Raw genomic sequence first — 22,335 nt, 5'->3', positions numbered from 1 at the left:
GAAGGGGGGACTCGACTGTCTTTACCTACTCTAAGAGGAGCCTCACATTCACCTAATTTGAAAACCCCTGGCGCTATCAATAGACCAGCACTGCAACAACTATTCATTTCAATGCAATTTTTCAAGTCACTGGAATGAACTCAAGTTTTCATCTTAGGGACACAACATTCCAAGAACGGGATTTGAACCGCCAACCTTGTACTGGACAGTGGAACTAAGATGCTTAACCCACTGCACCTTCACCACTGCAATTATATCAAGATCATCTACCACATCTATATACTTCTTTTTTTTTTTTTTCTTCCAATATCTGACTGCATTGTTACCCTTGACTTGTTGGAAGCACGTGGGCGGTTGGAGCGTTTCTGGCTTTAAGCAACAATAACTTCAACTTCACTTAGATGTCAAAGCTGTCCTCTTCAGCATTATCCTTCATTAGGGAGAGAATATAAGCGCAAAAACACTTGTAGCTGTAGCATTAGCATACTCCTTTTGGCCTGTTGGAAGAGCAGATCTGTGCCTGCAGCCTCTTTGATGATGGCCCACTCCGTCTTGTATCAGTAAACTGCAGCTAATTGGCGTTAAACTGTGAACCGCCCCTGTTTGTAGCTATGAGGCCCGCTGTATTAGCTTCTTTCTCACATGCGGGGTTTCTTTGATAGTGACTGACAATATAAAGTTGCCGGTTATTGTACAGCTTTTGCAGTTACATTTGTTAATAGCCGCATACACACTGCGAAAAGGAAGATCTAAGTCAATACAAATGACTCAAATTAACAAGCGTTTACTCCCTCAGCTCCGTTCAAACAGTGAGAGATAGAGGACAACATTCATACCATACTCCATACAACTGTACAACAACTCAACCTTATATAACAGATAACCCCATGTCCTGTCAATCATTATTGTTTCTCCTTACGACCTCTATATATAGCTGAGATATTACTATATTTCTATGTTTTATTTTTACTTGTATATTTACGTTTATATAATTATGCCTTATTTGACACCAGTCTCTTGCTGTTTTCTACTTATTTAGAATTTATTATTACCATATGTATTTTTACTCTTTGTTATTATATTATTATATTATCTCGGCCCCCGGTCTCAACCCCCGGTTTCGGTCTGGTCCCAGTCTCAGTCCCGATCTGGACAGCCCGCTCGATGTAGTCCAAGTCCGTCATTTTTCCGAATGAAAACAGCAGAAGCAGAGGACACCGCGCAGGCACAGTTGATTCTTCTGGAGTGAACACAGCGAATAGAGCGGATTTACTCACACGGCCAAATTCCAAACTCAAGCGACCTGGACGTGCGAATAAAGCGAATGACTCAAAAAAAGTCAAGTGGCCAACTAGGGGCATTTGATGCAGTTTATTCATGCCAGACGCGTTTGGTCTGAACATGTCTTAAGTCTACACTGCAAAAAGTAATTTCAAAGTAAATTCAAATTAAGAAGATTTAACTTGATTTGAGTAGATTTCACCTGACAAGTAAACTTATCCACCAATGGAGTCAATATTTTTTACAAGATATTCAGAAACAGTAGGATTTTTGTGTGTACTGCTGACTTTTCGTAGGATTTAAGAAGAATATTTTCAGTTAAGAAAAAAATGTGAATCCAAAAAGAAAAAAAAAAAAAAAAGATTTGAGGCCCAATGAGCTTAAAGGTGAACGGTGTAACTGTTTCCGGTGGGGGTCCGCGATCGGCTCGTTCCCATGGAGATATTGTCCCCTCCAATAGTACTGTAACTGCAAGACAAATTCACTTAGTTTTGTTGTTCACTGAAGACATTTGGGTTCAAGATTAAAAGATGAGTATGAGACAAGAGGTCAGAATGTCAGCTTTTATTCCCTGCTCTTTATATCTAGATGTGTTAAGCAACTCAGGACATACCAACTTTTGTTTAAACCCACCCATTTTTCAAGTGAGCCAAACTATTGGAACATGTGACTGACAAGTGTTTCTCACTGACCAGGTGTTGCCTTTAAGGTTGACTGTTCAAGCAGTAAATAGCTCTGCATGACTAGTCTACTTCTTGGCTGCAAGACCATTTCTTGTTAAAGAGCAAAAACCAAAATGAAGACCAGAGAGCTGTCCATGGGAGAAAAGCAAGCCATTTTGAAACTGGGAAAAGAAGGAAAATCAATCAGAGCCATTGGACAAACATGGGACAATAACAATTTGGAATGTCCTGCAGAGGAAAGAAACTACTGGTGTTCTGAGTAACAGACGTCTAACAGATCAGCCAAGGAAAACAACAGTACTTGATGACAGAAATATTGTGCGAGCTGTGAAGAAAAACCCCAAAATAACAGTAAGTCAAATCACCAGCGACCTCCACAGTGCAGGGGTGGAGGTATCACAATCCACTGTTTGAAGAAGACTCCAAGAGCAGAAGTAGAAGAAGAACCCATACCACAAGATGCAAACCACTCATCACTAGTAAGAATCAGAAGGTCAGATTGGAATTTGCAAAGAAGTACAGAGATGAGTCAGAAAAGTTCTGGAACACAATCCTATGGACTGACGAGACCAAGATTGATAATTACCAAAGTGATGGAAAGGCCAAAGTGTGGAGGAAAAAAGGAACGGCTCATGATCCGAAGTATATAAGCTCATCTGTGAAGCACGGTGGAGGCAATGTCATGGCTTGGGTGTGCATGGCTGCTTCTGGAACAGGCTCATTCATTTTTATTGATGATGTAACTGATGGTAGCAGCAGAATGAATTCAAAAGTGTACAGAAATATTTTGTCTGCCAGTGTATGGAGAAATAACATCCAAACTAACTGGGAGGAATTTTACCATGCAGCACTACAATGACCCTAAGCACACTGCCAGCAAAACAAAGGACTTCATCAGGGGAAGAAAGTGGAAGGTTTTAGACTGGCCAAGTCAGTCCCCTGACCTTAACCCGATAGAACATGCATTTCACCTCCTCAAAAAGAGACTGCAGGGAGAAACCCCCCGAAACAAACTGAAGAAGCTGCAGGTAAAAGCCTGGAATAGCACCACAAATGAAGAGTGCAACAGTTTGGTGATGTCGATGGGTCGCAGGCTTGAGGTGGTTACTGCAAGCAAGGTTTTTTTTTTTATTTTTTTTTGTTCCTTTACTTTTGCTCACCTAAAAATGCTGTGGTCTAATACAAATTGGTGATTTAAGTTGTTTAATACATCTAAATGTAAATACCTGAGAATTAAAGCTGACATTCTGACTTCTTACCTCTCTCATACTCTTCTTTTGATCTTCCACCCAAATGTCTTCAGTGAACAACAAAAAGAAGAATTTGCCTTGTTGTTCCAATACTTTTGGAGAGGACTGTATTTCAGTTTTGTCTTTATTATTCGACAGCATGGAAACCACCTGGGTAACCACAATGGAGACTGGTTAATGGTCAGATCTATGGAGAAGCAAACCTGCTCATGGTAACAATGCATGTTTTAAGGGTATTTTTGAGTTATGAAACACATAGAATTCAACAAATGCAAAGGAGATTTGTTTAACGCCCTACTGCGGAACATTATTCGCTGATGTTTTCTATTATGTTCTCACATCATTTGTTTAGCACTCGCAATTACACAGATCTAATATTCGCCGCTACTGCATTGCACAACATTATTTTTCTCCACTGCCAGCTTACACTGTGTACTCTAACCATGATGCAACAGTAGCTGAGAAAAACAATGTAGCGCTTGTCCTCATCGGTTGGTCCCGTGTGAATGCGCCCAGGCCTGAGCTGTGACTTATCTGCGCTCGGCTCTTGGTGCGTACACACAGGAGCCTATAGGAGCCCTGCCCTATTTCACCCGATTCCCCTGTTTACCCCTTAAGAACGGCGCCCTCTATTTGTCATTGGTAAACATGCAGAGAGAGCGGCTGTGCTCCTCCCTCGACGCTGAGCCAGTGTGGAGCTAAACAGGGAAAGCACCCGGTAGATTTCAAAAAGTCATTGCAAAGATAAATCTCAGAGGAAGAAAGCTTTTTAAAGGTGCATTGTGTAACTTTTCTGGAGGAGAGTCCATCAAATCATTTTCTCTGTGGAAATGTTATTGCTTTGTCTGGAATGTTTCACAATATGGTATTAAACCTTTCTATCTTTGTGGAAACCAAACCAGACCAAGTTACAGGGCAGACTAAGACCTAGTTACAGGTCAACTCTGTGGAGAGGCGACGCTGCTCACAGTCAGAATGCATGTTTTTCTAGGTATTTTTGAGCTATATGCACATTTAAGAAGTTTTAGTTACAATATGTTACTATAAATACTAATGAAATTACAGTAGAGGAATATTTCATTTCACTTGGCATCTTAACAACTATGAGTTCCTAAAGCTTTAGTCAACACAGTCTTCTATTAGGAACATATTGTGTACATTTTTAACCATGTTGCAATAGTGTGATAGTGTTCCCTCATCTTTCACTTATTCAGAGTTGTACATCAAGTGATTCATGGAGGTTTTAGAAATCTTGTATTGTATAATCTTATACGCATCCTGCATGTCTCACTCTGAAATTTTTAGTTTTCACCTACCCCCTATCTCTGCCTATCACTTTGAAATTAACTGAAGTGTAAAAATGCATACAAAGAGATAAAATCAAACTCTGGGTCATACGCATATGGGTGCAGAAATGTTATATAAGCATTTTTAACAATAAAAACACAAATTAAATTACTCTGCTTGTTACTGCGAAATACGACTAGATGAGGAGCATGAATATAAAATAAGGATCTATGTATGTTACAGTTTATCAATACCTTAAATGGGATCTCTCTCTTTTCTCCTGAGCTTGTAAGTATAATATGGGTTGGGCTGGGTATCGTTAAGAAATTGCCAATATGACACATATCTCAATACACAGACCATGACATTATACATATCTTGACACAGTGAGCTTTTGATTCGATACAATATATTTCAAAACGATTCGATAAGGTTCAATCAAAACATATGAAACAGACATTTTAATCCTCAATACAGTGAATATGTCACATAAACAAATTTCCTTCTTCTGAACAAGCAACAAAACTGTAGCACTGTAACAAAATAATTGAGTAAAATATCCAAAAAAATACTCTTGGTGGTACATCGATACAGCAGCCCACGATATTGATACTGTATCATTACATTAAACGATACCATATATCGATATTTCAATATTTTTGCACACCCCTAATCTTTACATAATAATGAAGATATCAAGATATAAACTCCTTGCTATCTTATTCGTGAGTAAACGTAAAATCACTGAGCTATGTCACCTTGTAGATATTGTTATGGAGTAGCTAAATTACCAAGCCGATTTGATGCATTAGCTATACATGCTAAAAACAAAAACCTATCTCACGGTCATCTGTAGCAGTCAAAAGATATTTACGACACCACCTTGCACTGGGCCATTATGAAGTCATTGGCCGCCACTGAGTCGCAAAGCCCTGGTGAAATGGAGCCCATTGCATTCTGAAAACAATGTTTAAATACCCATACGGAATAGGAATGCTGATGAATGGCCTGTCCCCTGCGCGGTAAGGTGACAGGGGCAGGAGGAGGGAGGAGAGGTTTCTAGAGAACGACGCGCTACACAGATCCTGATGAAATTACAGAATGGATTGATTGATCTCTCTGGATGCACGTAGCCACCGCGAGACCGAGTTAAAACTGATGTATCTAGATTAGTGTCAGAGGAGCCACTGAAGGACAATACAATCCAGTGTCAGGAGATGTGACCTTCTCGGGGAACGGAGACCGCGGACGCTATGGCAACAGCCCAAGAGCACGCCGCCGCCAGGAGAAAAAAAACTCGAGCGCGAAACAATGCGAGGCAAGGATGGAATTGCAGATGTTTCAATTCATATTCATTAGCATGGCTTTCCATTATGGGGAGGAAATGAATGGTTTAGGAGACGGCGGAGGGGCTCACATGGAGGGATGCAGGCTGCGCGCTTAAGCTGCTCGTCGAGAGTATGCAAAAAAGCGTAAATAAATAGCAGATTGTTTCAACAGTTGCAAAATGGCAATTGTTTTCCGATGCTGGTGTCTGGAAGCAGCGCGGCTGGCACTCTCTTTAACGCGGAGTCTGAGCAGCAGTTTGTCGCGACTTTATGATGCATGGTTCTTCTGGTGCGGCGCATTCAGAAAGTTTGGTTATTTTTATATTTTTATGTTCAAATACTACGAGACTGTGGCTGCTGAAAATGATGGATGCGTAATGAAAATCTGCTCATTTTTGTCTTTTGTTCCTTGGTCATGGTTATTGTCATGGTCATTTTCAACGCACTTGAGTTACACTGCTTTTTTAGCGTGGCCATGTATTTTATTTAATATGAGAGTAAAATGTAAATTACAAGGAGCAGTTAAAGCTACCATCTGTAATTGGATTGGACGGCCTGCCCCTGTTGTATTCTCACATCACCATTAGATGTGATCTACGCTCCTGCAGTCTGATAGTGTGTCAGCTTTGGCTTGACAGAAAAAGAGCAGAGGTGAACAAAAGCCAGGTGAGGGGGAAAAGGTTTAACATCTTTAACATCTGCTATTTACTGGTGAATAAAACTCAAATAAAATTGCAGATGTTTGTTTTAATGACTCAATTAACAGACACTGTGCAAGTTTCAGTTTGTTTAGGTTTCTCTGGCGACATTCAACCTTGTACAACAAGATGGATAGTTTTAATATTTTTGAGTTTACTCAGAATCTATCCTGAACCACTGTTGCGTTTGTTGAGTTTGAACTCATCAACTATGAATCTCATGTCATCAGCATTTCCTGCTAACTAGAGGCACTACACTGTTAGATTAATGACTAACTTGAGTAACAGAGCTTCTCAGTTTTATTTTAGCACAATCTGACCGGAAAGAACAGACTTAGTTGAAACTGCAACAGCTGAGATAATTTGTGCTGTTAAAGAAGTCTCTGACACACCAAATTACAGTCCCAACCTGGCTAACATTAACAACTGTTTTTCAGTTAGTCACTCTCACCTTTTTTGTTGAAAATCAAACACTTAAACAGTACCATGAATTTTCATATAGATCACAGGCTCCTGAAAATGTGCTGTTTAAATCAATTTTGTGTTTTTTCATGAGTTTTCAAACTATCTTAAAATAGGATGACCAGATTTTCTAAATCAAAAGCTGGGACACCCCTGGTTTGGGTAGTTGGAATAATAAAATTGTTAAACGAGTGCATAATTAAGGAAAATTGTTATGCACTTGGCCCATTCAAGAATAACTTGAGTCAGTATAGCCACATTTTCTTTGTGTTTTGGTCATTTTTAAGTATTCTTTTCTTAAATAAATAAATGACACTTAAATAAATGACAATGTATGCCTCTTTTTACTGTTGGCAGGGACCAAATTGGTCAAAAAATAGTGAAAAATAAGGACACCTGTTACATTTCTTGTACAAAACTGGGACAAATGAATGGTTTTGGATAAATCTGCTGAGACAGGGGACACAGGGATCAAAACTGGGACTGTCCTCGGTAAATAGGGATGTCTGGTCACCCCATTTTAAAACTTTGTTGACAGTGTTTGCTAATTGTGCCACTGCGGTAACTAATGAACATTGCACCAATAAAAATAAATGTAGAACACCCCCATTGTGAAGTCACAGCAAAGTATCAATCAGACCAGCAGCAGGGCAGCCTCATGGTTTTGCCGGATGTTAAGCTGTAGTCCTCAGATAAACCGAAGCAAACAGAGCACAGCTGACTGATGTACACAGATGTTAATTCGCTGAAATAGATGATTTTGGGGAAAAAAAATGCTTTGCACATTTAGGGTCAGGAAAGATGTCTGGTTTTTGCCCTTAAATTTGTATCTAGATCAAGTATTAATTTACTGACTTTGCCCAAAAATGCTGCCTTGTCTGTTCATCGTTTCTTCATTTTACTAAACCATTGTGCAACTGAAAATATTGTAATTATTTGGTTGCCTCTAATGCCAGGAAAAGCCTTCAGTCTTCAGTCAATCTCAGCTGAAAAAGGACATTAACTATAACAGCCCATCTCTTCCATCCTTAAAAATATTCCCCAAATGATCAGAGAGATCAATAAAAATCTACAATTTCCTGCACTCGTGGAAAGAACCCCATGCACTGAATTAAAACTCACTTCACTCCGAGCGCTAATGGTCACGATCATTTGTCTGCTCTAGGTCTATTACATTGCATTCAATGATTAAGTGCCTAAGTACTTTGAGGAAGTATCAATGTAGAGTTAGCACGCAGTGTGTAAAATAATACCATGCCACTTATCCATTTTACACAGACAGAGTGGATCTCAGTCATGTGGTATATTTGAAGGTTTTCTTCCTCTTGTGTCTGCTCGAAAAAAAAGGGGGAAAAAAAGGGAAAAAAAAAACATCACAATGATATTTTATTTGGATGTAATACTAGGTAAGTATATGTGAGAGACTTGATTAATGAATTTACAGTTACGCATGATTGTGATGAATTAGTGTACCCTTGTTCTTGTTGTTGTTTTGAATTCTGATTGTTGTTTTTGCGAGATATATTTGAACGCCCGCACAGTTTCTTGGTACGTGCCTTGAACTAGACTGACGTGTGTTTTTTGTTTTTTACCGCGGCTAGGCACGATATGGGAGCGGGGACTGTTACAGCCGATTAAAAAAAAAAATTGTGTGTGGCTTTGTAATAAATATCCCCTGTGGACGAGAACTGAATCGTTTTTGTGCCTAAAGATCTGCAACATATATAACTGGCATATTTCATTGATTTCAGTTCAAAATAACAAAAAAATATCAAAATAAAAATATTTACTACCAGTCAAAAGTTTTTTTTTTTTTTTTTTTTTTTTTTTTTTTTTTTTTACCACTTTCTACATTTTATATATATACAGAAGACTCAAATTTATGAAGTTAAATATATGGAATTACATAGCAAAGAGAAATCTTAACTATTAATATATATATATATATATATATATATATATATATATATATATATATATATATATATATATATATATATATATATATATATAAGCAAATCCTGAAATGTGTCACCCTTTGCTTTGTCAAAAAATATTAAGTTGAGTTCTTGCACTTTTTACATTTCCTTACTAAATAATTCCATATATATTGCTTTATATATTTGATATATTTGTATTCCGTGTGTATCTAAAATGTAGAAAGTATGTTCCCTTTTGGATTTGAACTGAATATAGAAGAGACACGCAGATTAAACTAATGGTATGTTAATGCTGAGAGAGGACTATTATAATATGGTATAAAATAGGTTCTTGGGGAAAAAAACTGCATATGTGTCTTTTGGAGGTGCATTTTGTAACTTTTCTGGTGGAGGTCCATCAAATTATTTTCTCCATGGAGATGTTATTGCTTTGTCTGGAATGTTTCACAGTATGGCATTAAACTTTTCTATTTTAATGGAGACCAAACCAGGGAAAGTTACAAGTCAGATCTATGGAGAGGCAACCCCGCTCCAAGTAAGAATGCCTGTTTTTAGGTATTTCTGAGCTATAAAGCCACCTGTAATTTAATACATGTACGGCATGGTTACACAGTGGACCTTTAACGCCCACTGTGTTCCCCTGTGGATAAAACGGGCAATAGCTGATCAAACTATTCCAGTGCAGTGTTCTACATTTTTGTTTCACAAGGATTCGGACTTGACCCCTCTTCTCAAACTATCGCCACCTCCACAATACTACGAACTGCACACATATTCTTAAATAAGAATTTAAACCTGTCTACAGCAGATGCTTTAAGTCTTTGTGAGTTTACCTTTTTGCCTCAGCTGGCCAAGGACACCCCACAGACATCCCACATGCAGCTGTGTAACACTGAGTGCACTGCTTTTCTTCTAGCCTATTCATAATGTATTTGAGAGACTACGGTGAAATGTTCGTTATTTCCATTAGCGGTAAGAGTCAGGGAAAATACGTTCATTTCACTTAGCGGTGAATCAATAGGCGGGCCTCTACTTTGTACAGAACCCCTACAGTTACTTAGCACAGTTCACAGTGTATAATCTCCTCTATACTCTGTTATAAAAAAGATGCTGCAAACTGGAGACCACAAAATGGCTAGTGAGGACCAACATCTGCTTGTATCTATGGATATCTCAATAGCTTTGCCGAGCATGTTCCACAGTATGATATTAAATAGCTCTACCTTACATTTACTCAACTACAGGTAGTTTTATGGCTCAAACGAGGTTGCCTCTACACAGATCTGACCTGTAACTTGGTCTGGTTTGGTCTCGTGATGATAGAAAAGTTGAATGATATACTGTGAAATATTCCAGACAAAGCAATAACATCTCCATGTTACATAGGGCACCTTTAAAGAACCTAAACATGTATTTTAGGATTGTATTAAGGGCTGGGAAACCAAGAATATATAGAGGTTAAAGGTCCTATTAGTGTTGTAGTACTCGAGACTGGTCTTGGTCTCAAGACTGGCCTCGAGACCATTTTGGACTCGGTTTCATCTCTGTTTTGATGGCGCTTGGTCTCGGTCTTGTCTTGGTCTCGAGGTCTGACACTCGACGAGTGCGATCATATTTCATTACGTCTGGTAAATGTGCAGAGAGTGCTATATCACAGCAAAACCAATAAGATCATGAAACTGTAAATGTTCTGAATTTGAACAAACCCATTTGAGTCACTTTGAAGTTGTTTTCTGTAAAGTGCCAGTGGAAGTGGGATTAAAGAAGGGGTTCTCAAACTGTGGATCAGTGCAGTACAGTTGGATTTTAATCTTAAATGAACATTACTCAGATAAAATGGAGATAAACATACAAAAACATTGATATATATGTATGTGACAAAATCTCTTGGGACCCTGGGGTCTCGGACTGGTCTTGGTCTCAATTAGCACAGTCTTGACTACAACAATAGGTCCTATGTTACAAAAAAAAATCATGCGTGAGGTTTAAACCATGTGAAGGTGTATGGAGTTTAAAAACACAGTGGAGTACCTCCGGCATTAGCACATGCCATCACAAGGTGGAACAGCGTGTTTTCAGTTTGAGAGAAGCACATAGAAAAAAAAAGTCTGCAGGGTTTATGTGTTAAAAATGTGTGAATGAAACAAATCACAACTGCAGGTATATTTGTGATGAGGAAACAGCATTATAACATAGATCAGAAATATGTGTAATGGCCTCTTTAACACGTAATCTTCACAAAGCAAGTCATTGTACTGCATATGACTTCAACATTCGGAAGATAATATGAATGAAAATCAAGCCCTGCCTTGTAGACATTGTAATAATCACGGCATTAACTTATTTTTTATGATTCCAATTCAAAAACGGTTCACATTTGGTTCAGAAAAAGATATTAACAGTCTCTTTTACGCTTTTATCACGAATCTCCGTTAACACCGCTCGTGTGTTATCCTCAAATCCGCCCTCTCATATCTCTCGAAACCACACAAACACATACTAGCGTTTGGACAGACCTTAGCATGGTATCAAAGGTGTGCATGAAAAAGCCATATGGAGCAAGATAAGGGCCTAACCAGGGCTGCTTTCAATCACAGGGCTTACCTATCTGCTCTGTTTGAAGCATGCAGACGTTCTCTTGATAATCCTTCCTTCCTTCAACATCAGCGGTTGGAGTTTTTTTTTTTTTTTTTCCTTTCTTTACAAGTGTTCTCGCCTTGGCCCCCATTGAACGCAGCGTAGCTCATTTTCCACTCAGATCCAAACGCCGATGTCTGCCGCTGATAAGTTCTGATCTCCAGTAATTACACAGGCCCGGGGAATTGGATATGGCTCTGAACTATGATTTCTTCATCCGCCTCGCCACGCATGTCAGTCCTTCTGTTTGTAAGGAGATTTATTACAATGTCCAACACACAGCTTTTGTCCTATGGGTCTGTGTAATAAACATAGCGGCAATTTGCGCATCTATTCACGTGCCAGTTTGGTCTTATCAGCGTGAAAGCTCTGCAGTGTTGTATAATGAGTTAGTACAAGGCAGGAGAATGAATATGATGAACTTCTTTATAGATGTTTCGTCATAAAGGATTTTAATTCCTAAAATATTCTTTTACATGTTACAGCGGTTGGACCTGTACAGTATGCAGAAAAATATGCCCACTTTTTTGGTCAAGTGAGGTACACAACAGTTGGGGTAAAAAAACCTCTTGGATTGACTTTTGGACTGTGTATAGTCTTTTTTTGTTCATATAATGGGTTGAATTTAGACCCTCAAACCAGTGTTAAAGGTGCATTATGCAACTTTTTGGTTGGGGGTCGATCACTTGCTTGTTTCTATGGATATGTCACTGTTCTGCCTGAAATGTTCCATATCTATCCATCCATCCATTTTCTTCTGCTTATCCAGGGCCAGGTCGCAGGGGCAGCAGTCTATGCAGGGAATCTCAAACTTCCTTCACCCCAGGCACTTCCTCTAGGGGGACTCCAAGGCATTCCCAGGCCAGTCGAGAGACAAAGTCCCTCCAGCGTGTCCTGGCTCTTCCCCAGGGCCTCCTTTCCAGTGGGACATGCTTGGAACACCTCCTGAGGGAGGCGCCCAGGAGGCATCCGGAACAGATGCTCAAGCCACCTCAGCTGCTTCACTCGACATGGAGGAGCAGCAGCTCTACTCCGAGCCCCTCCCATGTGACTGAGCTCCACACCCTATCTCTAATGTGCCCAGCCACCCTGCTGAGAAAACTCATTTGAGCCGCTTGCATCCATGATCTCGTCCTTTTGGTTATTACCCAAAGCTCGTGGCCATAATGTTCCACAGTATGACATTAATCAGCTCTACCATACATTCAATTACAGGTGGTTTTATAGCATAAAATACCTATAACAAGAGGCATTCTGACCGTGAGTGGGGTTGCCTCTCAACAGATCTGACCTATAACCTGGTCTGGTTTGGTCTCCATGAAGGTAGAAACGTAGGTAGAAAGAAAAGCATTGGATGGAGCCTCTGCCAGAAAAGTTACACAATGCAACCTTCATTTTTCAACAATACTAAAAATTAAAACTAGTCATGTTGACTGAGATATTTTCACCTGAACATACTGTTTTTTGTTAAATAATATTTTTTTTTTTTAAGTTCCTTTTCAATCCAGAGCCCCAAAACAGACCATATACAAATTCAATGTCCATGAAACATATATTTACAGTAAAAAATATGTAAATAAATATGTAAAGCAGTTTGAGTGGCTTGAAGATGAAAAAGTGCAATATAAAAATGTGGCCATTTACCATATATTCTGTCCAGCTGACTAAGAGTTGTCAACTAAATTACATATTTCCACAGAGTAAAACCTTTAGTCAACAGAGAGACTAATACTGAAAGATTCTTGTCAACATTATCATAAAATTAAAGCATTCATGAAAAAGTGATTTTTATTGATACTTGTGTAGTATTGAGGCACTGCAGATAGCCGATTGGACCAGTGACATAAAATAACTTGTCAAGTGTAGAGGTCAAAGAAAGTTACGCTATGCAAAAACTTTTTCAGTGTAGGCACTTCATTATTTTCAGACACAAAACACCCCTTCACAGGTCCAACAAACACTTCTTTCTTTGCATATAATAAGAATCCCCAGAATCTCAAGTGCCTGGACTTAACTTCAAAAGCAGGTGAGCAGGTTAATGACCTAGAAGGAGCTCAGAGCAAAGCCACAGACATCTCAGTGAGATGTCTGAAGAACCTGCTGTTCCTGGAGTGGCTCCCAGGAGACGGGGCCCGGGCAGGTCACAAAAGGAAGAGATACGGAGACACAGAACACAAAAGGTTATGCCTCAAGTGGCCTGGGATTCCATTTTCCATTGCAGAGACTTGTGGAAATGTCAGAGGGAAGAGATATCCTGTGCCCAAAGATGATTTATGAAAAAGTAGATGCAAGATTAAAGGGAAAATTGACTATTGTGACTAGGGTCCTACTGATACAGATTTTTTTTACAGCCCATATGAGACCGATACAATGGGAGTTGGAGGTGCCGACAGCCAATATAAAAGCTGATATATTTAGTGATGTAAAAAAATCACTGTAAATCTTCAGCTGATTATAAAACTTAGGTCAGGTTCTACTGGATTTTAAATAGGGTTTGTTTAGGCTATATTTATTGTTAGTCTGCCTCTTTACAGTCATATTTAAAGACAGTAGGTCGGCCTAATGGCATTTTTGCATGGCATTCTAGCCAGTAAAGAAAGTAAGTAAACTAAGCCTTTAGTGGTAAATGCCTGCATGTTGTGGTAATTAATTATATGTGTAAATGCAGATGATTCACACCTCTATTCTCAGCTAATTTACATATAAATACAGGTCCAGTAACTTGTGTACAGCCACTACAGTCACTGTACACTAGGCCCATATAACAGAAAACAAGCTGTTAATATGTGGAAGCTACAGCAGCTAATCGCTAACCAATAAAAAGAAATGAAAAGTAGTCGACCAAGAATCAAAACCGACAAATGTGCGACACTCAGGTAACTCAGGTAAGTCTTCAATAATAAGTTTGATCAAAACCAGCAGTAGTTTTATTGCTGGTCTAAACTGAGCTCAAGTTCACTTTTATTTATTGTCAATATCGTGGATCAGAGCGTTTAAAGCATAGACTGTATAAAAGAAGTGAACTAAACGTGTGACGTCACCCATAGCATTCAGCGACACTCATCGGAGGTTACAGGAGCGAATCTAGAGCCAGACTCTGTTATTAATAGGGATTTTTTGGTGGACAAAATAGCAACAACAACAACAACAAAAAAATCAGGGTCATGTAGAGTAGGTTAATATGAAAAGTTTAAGACCAAAATGACGAGGCTCACTGCAGCAGTTACAGAGAGAGGAGCCACAAGATCCTAATGTAAGTCAATTGAAGCCAGGGTCAGAAGGAGCTGGAAGAGCCTCCTGGCGAACTTCCTATTTGGCAAGCGGCAGCTAGTGTGTTAGCTATGTCCACTCATATATATGATCTATGGTTTAAAGCCATCTCCTCAGTGGTGTGCGCATGGATCTTGTAAACGAGAGCATGTGAGTGACTTGAGTCTGGGGGTGCGTCCAGGGGCAGTACAGCGTCACAGACACAGACAAATTACTCCGCAGATAAATATTGATACGGCATGACATATTAGGACATTTATCTGTGTGTAATTTTGATTGAATAAACCTAATATTGAGAGTCTAAGCTTAATAACGAGGTATTACATGTCGGCCCATATCGGCAAGATTTACGCCGATAGACAATATGTATCCAAGTGTATCCATATCGGCTGACAATATTGGCCAACTGACATATCAGTAGGGCACTAATTGTGACCTTGAACCATGTTATAATGCTGTTACCTTTTCAAAAACATACCTGGAGTTGTGTTTTGTTTCATTCACATTTGAGTAATCCTGCATTGTTAGTCTGTCTAATGCTGCGTTGGGTAAATATGCTATTTTAACTTGTATAACTCTATGAGATTTTTTTCCATGTAGGTGAGCAAAATGTTCCAGTACAGATGTGTGCTTTCTGCATCTAAATATAAAGCATTGCAGTCATGTCTTATGGGGCAAACCACAACAACTAACACAAACATGGAGAAAATGTCTTATTATAAATCCAGGAATTGAACAAGAGACTTTCTTGTTGAGAGAGGTGGGTGCCATCCAGTTGTCAGGGCTGTAAACTATGACTGGAACTCGATGATGACTGGTGCTAGCCTTTAAATGCACGATACACTCACATGCACTCTGTAAAAAAAAAAAAAAACACCGAGACACAGAATGCAGATCAGACAAGATGGTAAAAACAGTTCTGCCGATTGTGGCCTTTACTTCTGAATGCGTGTGCGCTTCACGAACCCGAGCAAAAGCATAAAAGAGGTCTCCCAAGTGGACAGAGAAAAAAGTCTAAGAGGAATTATGCGGTTATAGTACGAAAACCTCAACATATTTCTTAGCATAATTGCGAGCACACGTCCAAACAAGCGGTGTGGTGAAACAAGCCTTATTTACAGCAGCCTGGGTCCCACGAGAGACAGTGAGGCTCGGAGATGTTGTGTGACACCTCCAGCGCGGAGCAGCCACACTCATTATAATTGGATAGTTGTCAGAAATCACACACATATGAGTGCTTACTTGTACCCATTGTGTCAGTCTTTTTAGTTGTGAATGTGCCAGAGAGTTGTATTCAAAGAAATCTACGTACACTATAATTCCAGGAAACACTGGCAGTGACAATAGCCTAAGTAATTGTGAAGCTTGGAACTGAATTAGTTTGGTATTGTTTTGTTGATTGTACTTATTTGGGCAATCTGTCAACCTATCTTTTTTTTTTTTTTTTTTTACTATTAAGACCTGCCAAGTTCTGTGTATGGTGCATTGTTAAAGTAGATACTTTGTGTGACTTCACAAACCTGTACTGATATGAACATACTGTCCCATTTTAATAGGACAGGGAACTAGAAACTGGATTTTGACGTTGGTAGACAGCTCAGACAAATGACCGTTGTTTATATTTGTTACATTTGGAAAGCAATACTAGTCAATATCCAACTTCCAGCTACAGTTGCTGGATTTTTTTTTTTATTTTTTGGTGCATCATTGTCCATCATAAAGTTAGATTTATGTAATGTGTTAGCAGGTGCACTGGAGCTGTGTGTTTGAAAGGGTACCAGCACTTGGGGTTTTCGTTGGTCTTTGTTGTGCTGTTAGTCACACTGTACTGGAAGTGGCTGTATGTACTACAGACATCCACTCGTCATTTTGCTCCCTTCACTGTAATGGATGAGACAGGCAGACATCAAAATGGCTGCAGGTGGCTCCTCCCCCAGATGATATTTCTAAAATGGACAGACGGGCGTTAAAGCCTGCCCTCCTGAACGCCCAGTTGCCTCCTCCTCGTTTCCTGCACTGGCACACAGTTCAGTTCAAGCTGTCAATCAAAGTCCCGCCTTATTAGATATGCACAAACTTCAAAACTCAACAGAAGTCAAACAAAATCTCCCCCCACTCTGAGCTGTCCCCCACTCTGAGCTGTCCCCCACTCTGAGCTGTCCCCCGCTCAAAGCTGTCCCCCTCTCAGAGTTGTCACAGCTGGAACTCTGTTTGACTCCAGAGCCGTGTTCTGACCCCGGCCCTAAAGTTGTTTTTCACAAGGCTAATGTCAACACAGGGTGTCATTGTGCATGGCCGGTTCTGCAGTCAGACCTACTGGTCAGCAGCCAGACTGTAGCAGTGGCGGCCTGCCATCACGAGGGTTATTTGAATAGTGTATATGAGCCCACTGGCTCTGCCCATCCTTCTTTCCTGAGTGCTCGTGTCTGGAATGCAGGACAACAGGATTACTCAGGCGTCAATCAATCAAAATAAATCTTTGAACCAGCTAACGATGATGGACTACTGCTATAACATATTAAGTGGTCCGCTGTTATCACTGTTAGCATTGAAAACAAGGAAGCTCTCAACTGAACCAGCCCACGGTCAGTGTGGAAAACATGGCACACAAGAGATGGCAGGGGGACCAGAATGGCCCTTTGAGCGTGTGTGATTTGGGTGTTGATTAAACTTGTGCCAGCTGACCCGGACGGTACTTGTGGGGCAGAGCTGGAGCGGTGCAGCTGTTACTTCTATCCTACAGTCGCCTTGGGACACTGGGATTGTTGGACTGGCTCACAGGTCTCCTCTCTGTGCACCACAGCTCTGCTATACGACCGTACACACAGGCTGGGACTGCAAACCACTCACTTTATAATAAGGGCTCTAGAATAATACTTAGATTGGAATCTGTGTGGTAATTGATGACATGTCATCAACATTCTTCTGTTATTCAAATTAGACTTTAAACTGAGATTTGTTTTAACACAATCTAACAGAAAGAACTGGCTTAGTTGCAACTCCATCAGGTGAGCTGATGTGAGCCAGTGCAAAGACTTTTAAACAAGTTCTTCTCAAAAGGCATTAGTCACAAGCTGGTTAGTCACACTCACCTTTTTTATTGAAAATCAAACTAAACAGGACCATGAAAGCTCACTGAGCACAGGGTTCTGAAAATGTGTTACTGCACCGCATCAATATGCAAAATTGTAGTAGGAATGCACTGGTATCGAATATTTTGCTGATCCAGGAAAATTTGCTGGATATTGTTGGGTAGGTGTAGATTGTATTTTTTCTTTCTACATTTTATATACACACAGAAGACAGCAAATATATGAAGCGGAATAGATGGAATTATGAAGCAAAGAAAGTGAAATGTCTATTCATATTCTCAGAGCTGCCACCCTTTGCTTTGTCAACAGCGCTGCAAACCCTTGGCGCCCTCTCAGTGATCTTCAGACTTCTCTAAAGTTTGGAGTTATTGTGCGATTATTTTTGTTTGCTACATTCCGTATGTGTCATTCATAGATTTGATGCCTTGTGTGAGAATCTCCATAGTAAATAATTACATAAATAAAGAAGAAGCATAAATGAAACAGTGTGTCCAAACTTTTGACTGGTAGTGTATCTTTATGTGCACTTCTATAGGGGATTTACGCAAGTGAATAAAGACCCCTGATTGATTTGATTGTGTTGCTTTGTTGATGAAAATTACGCCGCACTAGATTACGCAATTTAGAGTGATGCTGAATGATTGTAAGATGGGAAGGTATGGAGATGGAAATGTGGATTATACTGTTGCAAGTAATCAGGGACTATAGATGGAAATAAGAAATAATAACTGTAGTACATATGTCTCTACTGTTTTCCATTCTGACTGAACGTAACATTTTCTTTAATGTTATTTCCTGATTTGTAAAAGGTGTACTGTGTACCATTTCTGGTGTAAGGTCCGTCACCTACTCATCCCCTTGGAGATGCTATAGTTTTGTCTCAAATGTCCCGGTATGGCATTAAACGTATCCAGCTTGCATGTTTTTTTACTGACCTAAAAACGTGCATTCTTGCTCTTAGTGGGTTCGCCTCTCCACAGATCTGTCATGTAAACTGGCCTTGTGGTGTCACCTGCTGTCTCTCATAAATAAGTATAATGTCATACTGTGGAACATTCCAGGACACATCTCCATGGAGAGAAGCAGGTGATGGACCCTCCACCAGAAAAGTTAGAGAGTATTTTGACTTGAAAAATACTGCTTCATGACATCACAAGGTGGAACAGGGCATGTTAAGCCTTAGAGATGGAGACAGACTAATAATAAAGTGGTACTCAAACGTTTGTGAATGAACAAAACGCAACTCCAAATATGTTTTTGCGGCAGAAACAGCATTTTAACATGACTTCAAGCTCAGTTGAGTCAGGTTTGTTTAACATAAGACCTTTAAAATTGTAGAAAATGACTTGGCGATGAATTGCAGTCATGGAGCTGCCGTAAGTTCAGCCTGGAAGATCTAACTTCGCTCCCATCTACTCCTCCCTGCTGCTCGCCGCACCTCCTTCTGTCCAATCAGCACTGAGTCTGCCCAACTTAAACCCACATTGCAAGTACACGGTCGCTTTGGTTTGCGCCACGCCCCACCTCCTCCTCAGAACTAGGGAGAGGTTTGGTCACTCCCTTCATCGAAATGTCTTCTGCCAGGGCCTGAGCATCAAAGATCATCTCATTCAATAAGCTTATTCTCCTTCATAAATAATTAGACATTCATTTTGGTGTATCAGTTGCAGTATAAATATAAATAATTTTTAGAACATGCATAATATGAAATTTACCAATCCCAATCTCAATCCGTCAATAATGAAATTCATGTTAGCATTTTTTTTTTGCATCTGATTTTCCTTATACAAATATACTTTGTTTGGTTTTCTCTTAAACCCAAAGCTAAAATTCCCTATAGCAGAGGACTTTTTCATGGATAGAAAAGAAAATTATAGATTATAGATATTATTAATATCCGGTATTTTTCCTGCTGCTGTTAGCGATAACAAATATTTCTCAATACCAATATTTTGCTTTTAAGAGCCATATCAACCCACATATCTGAAGTCAATGTAAAGATGCCAAATCAAGTTTTCACAAAAAAGACTAACCTGATGCATTGAAGACAATCTTGGAATGACACGTGGGCTCACAAATACTAGAACCGATAGATCACTCACCCCTAAAGAAAATCACTGGCATTGCTTATCACTTGTTTTAAACCCCAAATTATATGTAACCAACACTCATTCATTTTTCCCATAGACTTTGTGAGAAGTAAGTATATACATATTAAAAGTTCGAAAGCTTGCTCAGGGTTAATCAGCTCTGTGGCCACAAAACTTTAATTTAAAATCTATTTCTGAAACGTTAAAAAGTGCTAAATAAATAAAGCCTTTCACTAAATCTTAAATTTTTAGATGTATTTTTTGGGCTTAAAAAAACAGGTATATGAATATCAGTTAGCGTGTAGCTGTTTGGCCTTTTTTAACTCTTAATATTTGAGTTTCTTGAAAAAGTCTATAGGAAAAAATGAACAGAAAATTTACTTTCAGAACCAGAGCAAGCAGTCCTGGTTGAACTCCATAGCCTAGATTCTTTCATACAATAATAATCAGCCATTTGTAATTTACAGGTCAGTAACTCATTCACTTGCAATCATACACTGTATGTGCATTTAAAGTGATCCAAGGATAAGATGCGTAAGTTTCATTGTTGACAGACCTTCCCTGTTTGTGTACCAAAAACAAATGACCTTGTAAATGAATGTGATAGGTCTATTATTAAGCTTAATATCATTACGAGTCTCCTTCACACATTATTGAATGAAGCCAGTAAACAAATGCTGCTATATTTGCCATGGAACTGTGATCATAAACACATCTTTAATTTGTGAACATCGCTACAGTTGATTGGTGCCTCGTGTCCTTGAATGCAACACGAAGTGAATCACAGTGAAGAAGAGTCAACAACATGAACGTGCCCTCTGACGCCGTACAAACAAGACTCAATAAAATACAGAATAATACCAATGTTAAAACACGATCAGCTTATCAGATCATCACTTAAAGCATCTGTACTTGTTATTGTGTCCATGTACTTAAGGTCAATTAAAGGTGAAATTATCTAGTGAAGATGTATGAAGTTTAAAAACACAGTGGAGCACCTTCCTGTGTTTCCACATAAGTAAAATCGGTTTTGCATCAGTACAGAAATATTGCAAAAGGAGCTCTTGAAAGGTGAAAATGAGACCGATGTCTGCTGTCTGCATTTCTTTCTTCTCTGTGATGCAGTAAGTGTGTGGTTAGCCTGCTAGTTGTTCTCAGTATTAACGTAAAAGTAGTGAAAAGTGCTCATAAACTTGCAGTGAACAATTAGGACACTCATAATGACTAAAAGATGCACTGCTAAGTCTTTTTTTTTCTATAGGAAGGGCTGCCACCTGCTTGTCTCCATGGAGATTTGATAATTTTAGAATGCTCCTTAGTCTGGCATTAAACATATCACTGTGAAAACAAGCAGGCAGTGCCACCAGACCTAATTACTCTTCAGATCTGCTCAAGAGTACACGTGGAGAACCCTCCTCCTGAAAAGTTCCGTACTGTACATGAACCGCATAAAATAGCGGACTAAGGGAGTGTGACGTCACCCATAGCGTTCAACTCCAGCCAAATGAAGCTCATCCAGGCCAAGTATTAGGAATAGGAATCGATTTAAGGGCAAAATAGCGAAATAAAAACTCAAGTCAAGTGAGCTGGAAGTGCCCCCATGTCCTTACGCTGCAAAAAAGCTTAGCCAAAATTTAAGATATCAACACTTAAATCTATCAGAAAATGATTTAAAAGTAGTGAAATTATCTGTCCATGCAGCAAGATCATTTTACTTGACAAGTTATCTTAAAATAACTACCTCTAGACTAGAATTAAGCAGTGTCAGAACTAGGTACTAGGTATCATTAAGTTGTGATACGATACATGCCTCCATACACAGGCCGCGATACGATACATATCTCCATACAATGAGGTTTTGATCCGATGCGATTCAATACGATATATTTAAAATTGAGTCGATATGGTTCAATAAAAAATAAAGCCTAACTCGTGGCTGTGACAATAAAAGACTTTGTTAAACCACTTCTTGTAGAAAGTGAATATAAAACACACCTTTTTTAATCATTAAAACAGTGAATATACAGTCTATGGTACTGTATCTGTAGCCTTCTCTTTTTTTTTTTAATATCAATTTTGTTTCTCACCCAATACAAATATATTCTTAAAAACAGCTCTTGTGCTCAAAAAGAGACTGTTGTGTGTGCTGTCTGCAACTATTTATAAAGTTCTGTTATATGCTTGGTGTTGTTAGTATTTTCATGATGGTAAAACTCAGCTCTTTGAAAATAGTGAAAAGTGTTTATAGACTCATTGCGGTGAACAATTATGACACCAGGAACGTGAGGAATAACACTGGACCACTGCAATGGAGTTA

Source organism: Boleophthalmus pectinirostris, unplaced genomic scaffold (genome assembly GCF_026225935.1).
Source record: "Boleophthalmus pectinirostris isolate CB_2022bp ecotype Guang Dong unplaced genomic scaffold, ASM2622593v1 HiC_scaffold_19, whole genome shotgun sequence".
Lineage (NCBI taxonomy): Eukaryota > Metazoa > Chordata > Actinopteri > Gobiiformes > Gobiidae > Boleophthalmus > Boleophthalmus pectinirostris.
Note: the sequence above shows the minus strand (reverse complement) of the source record.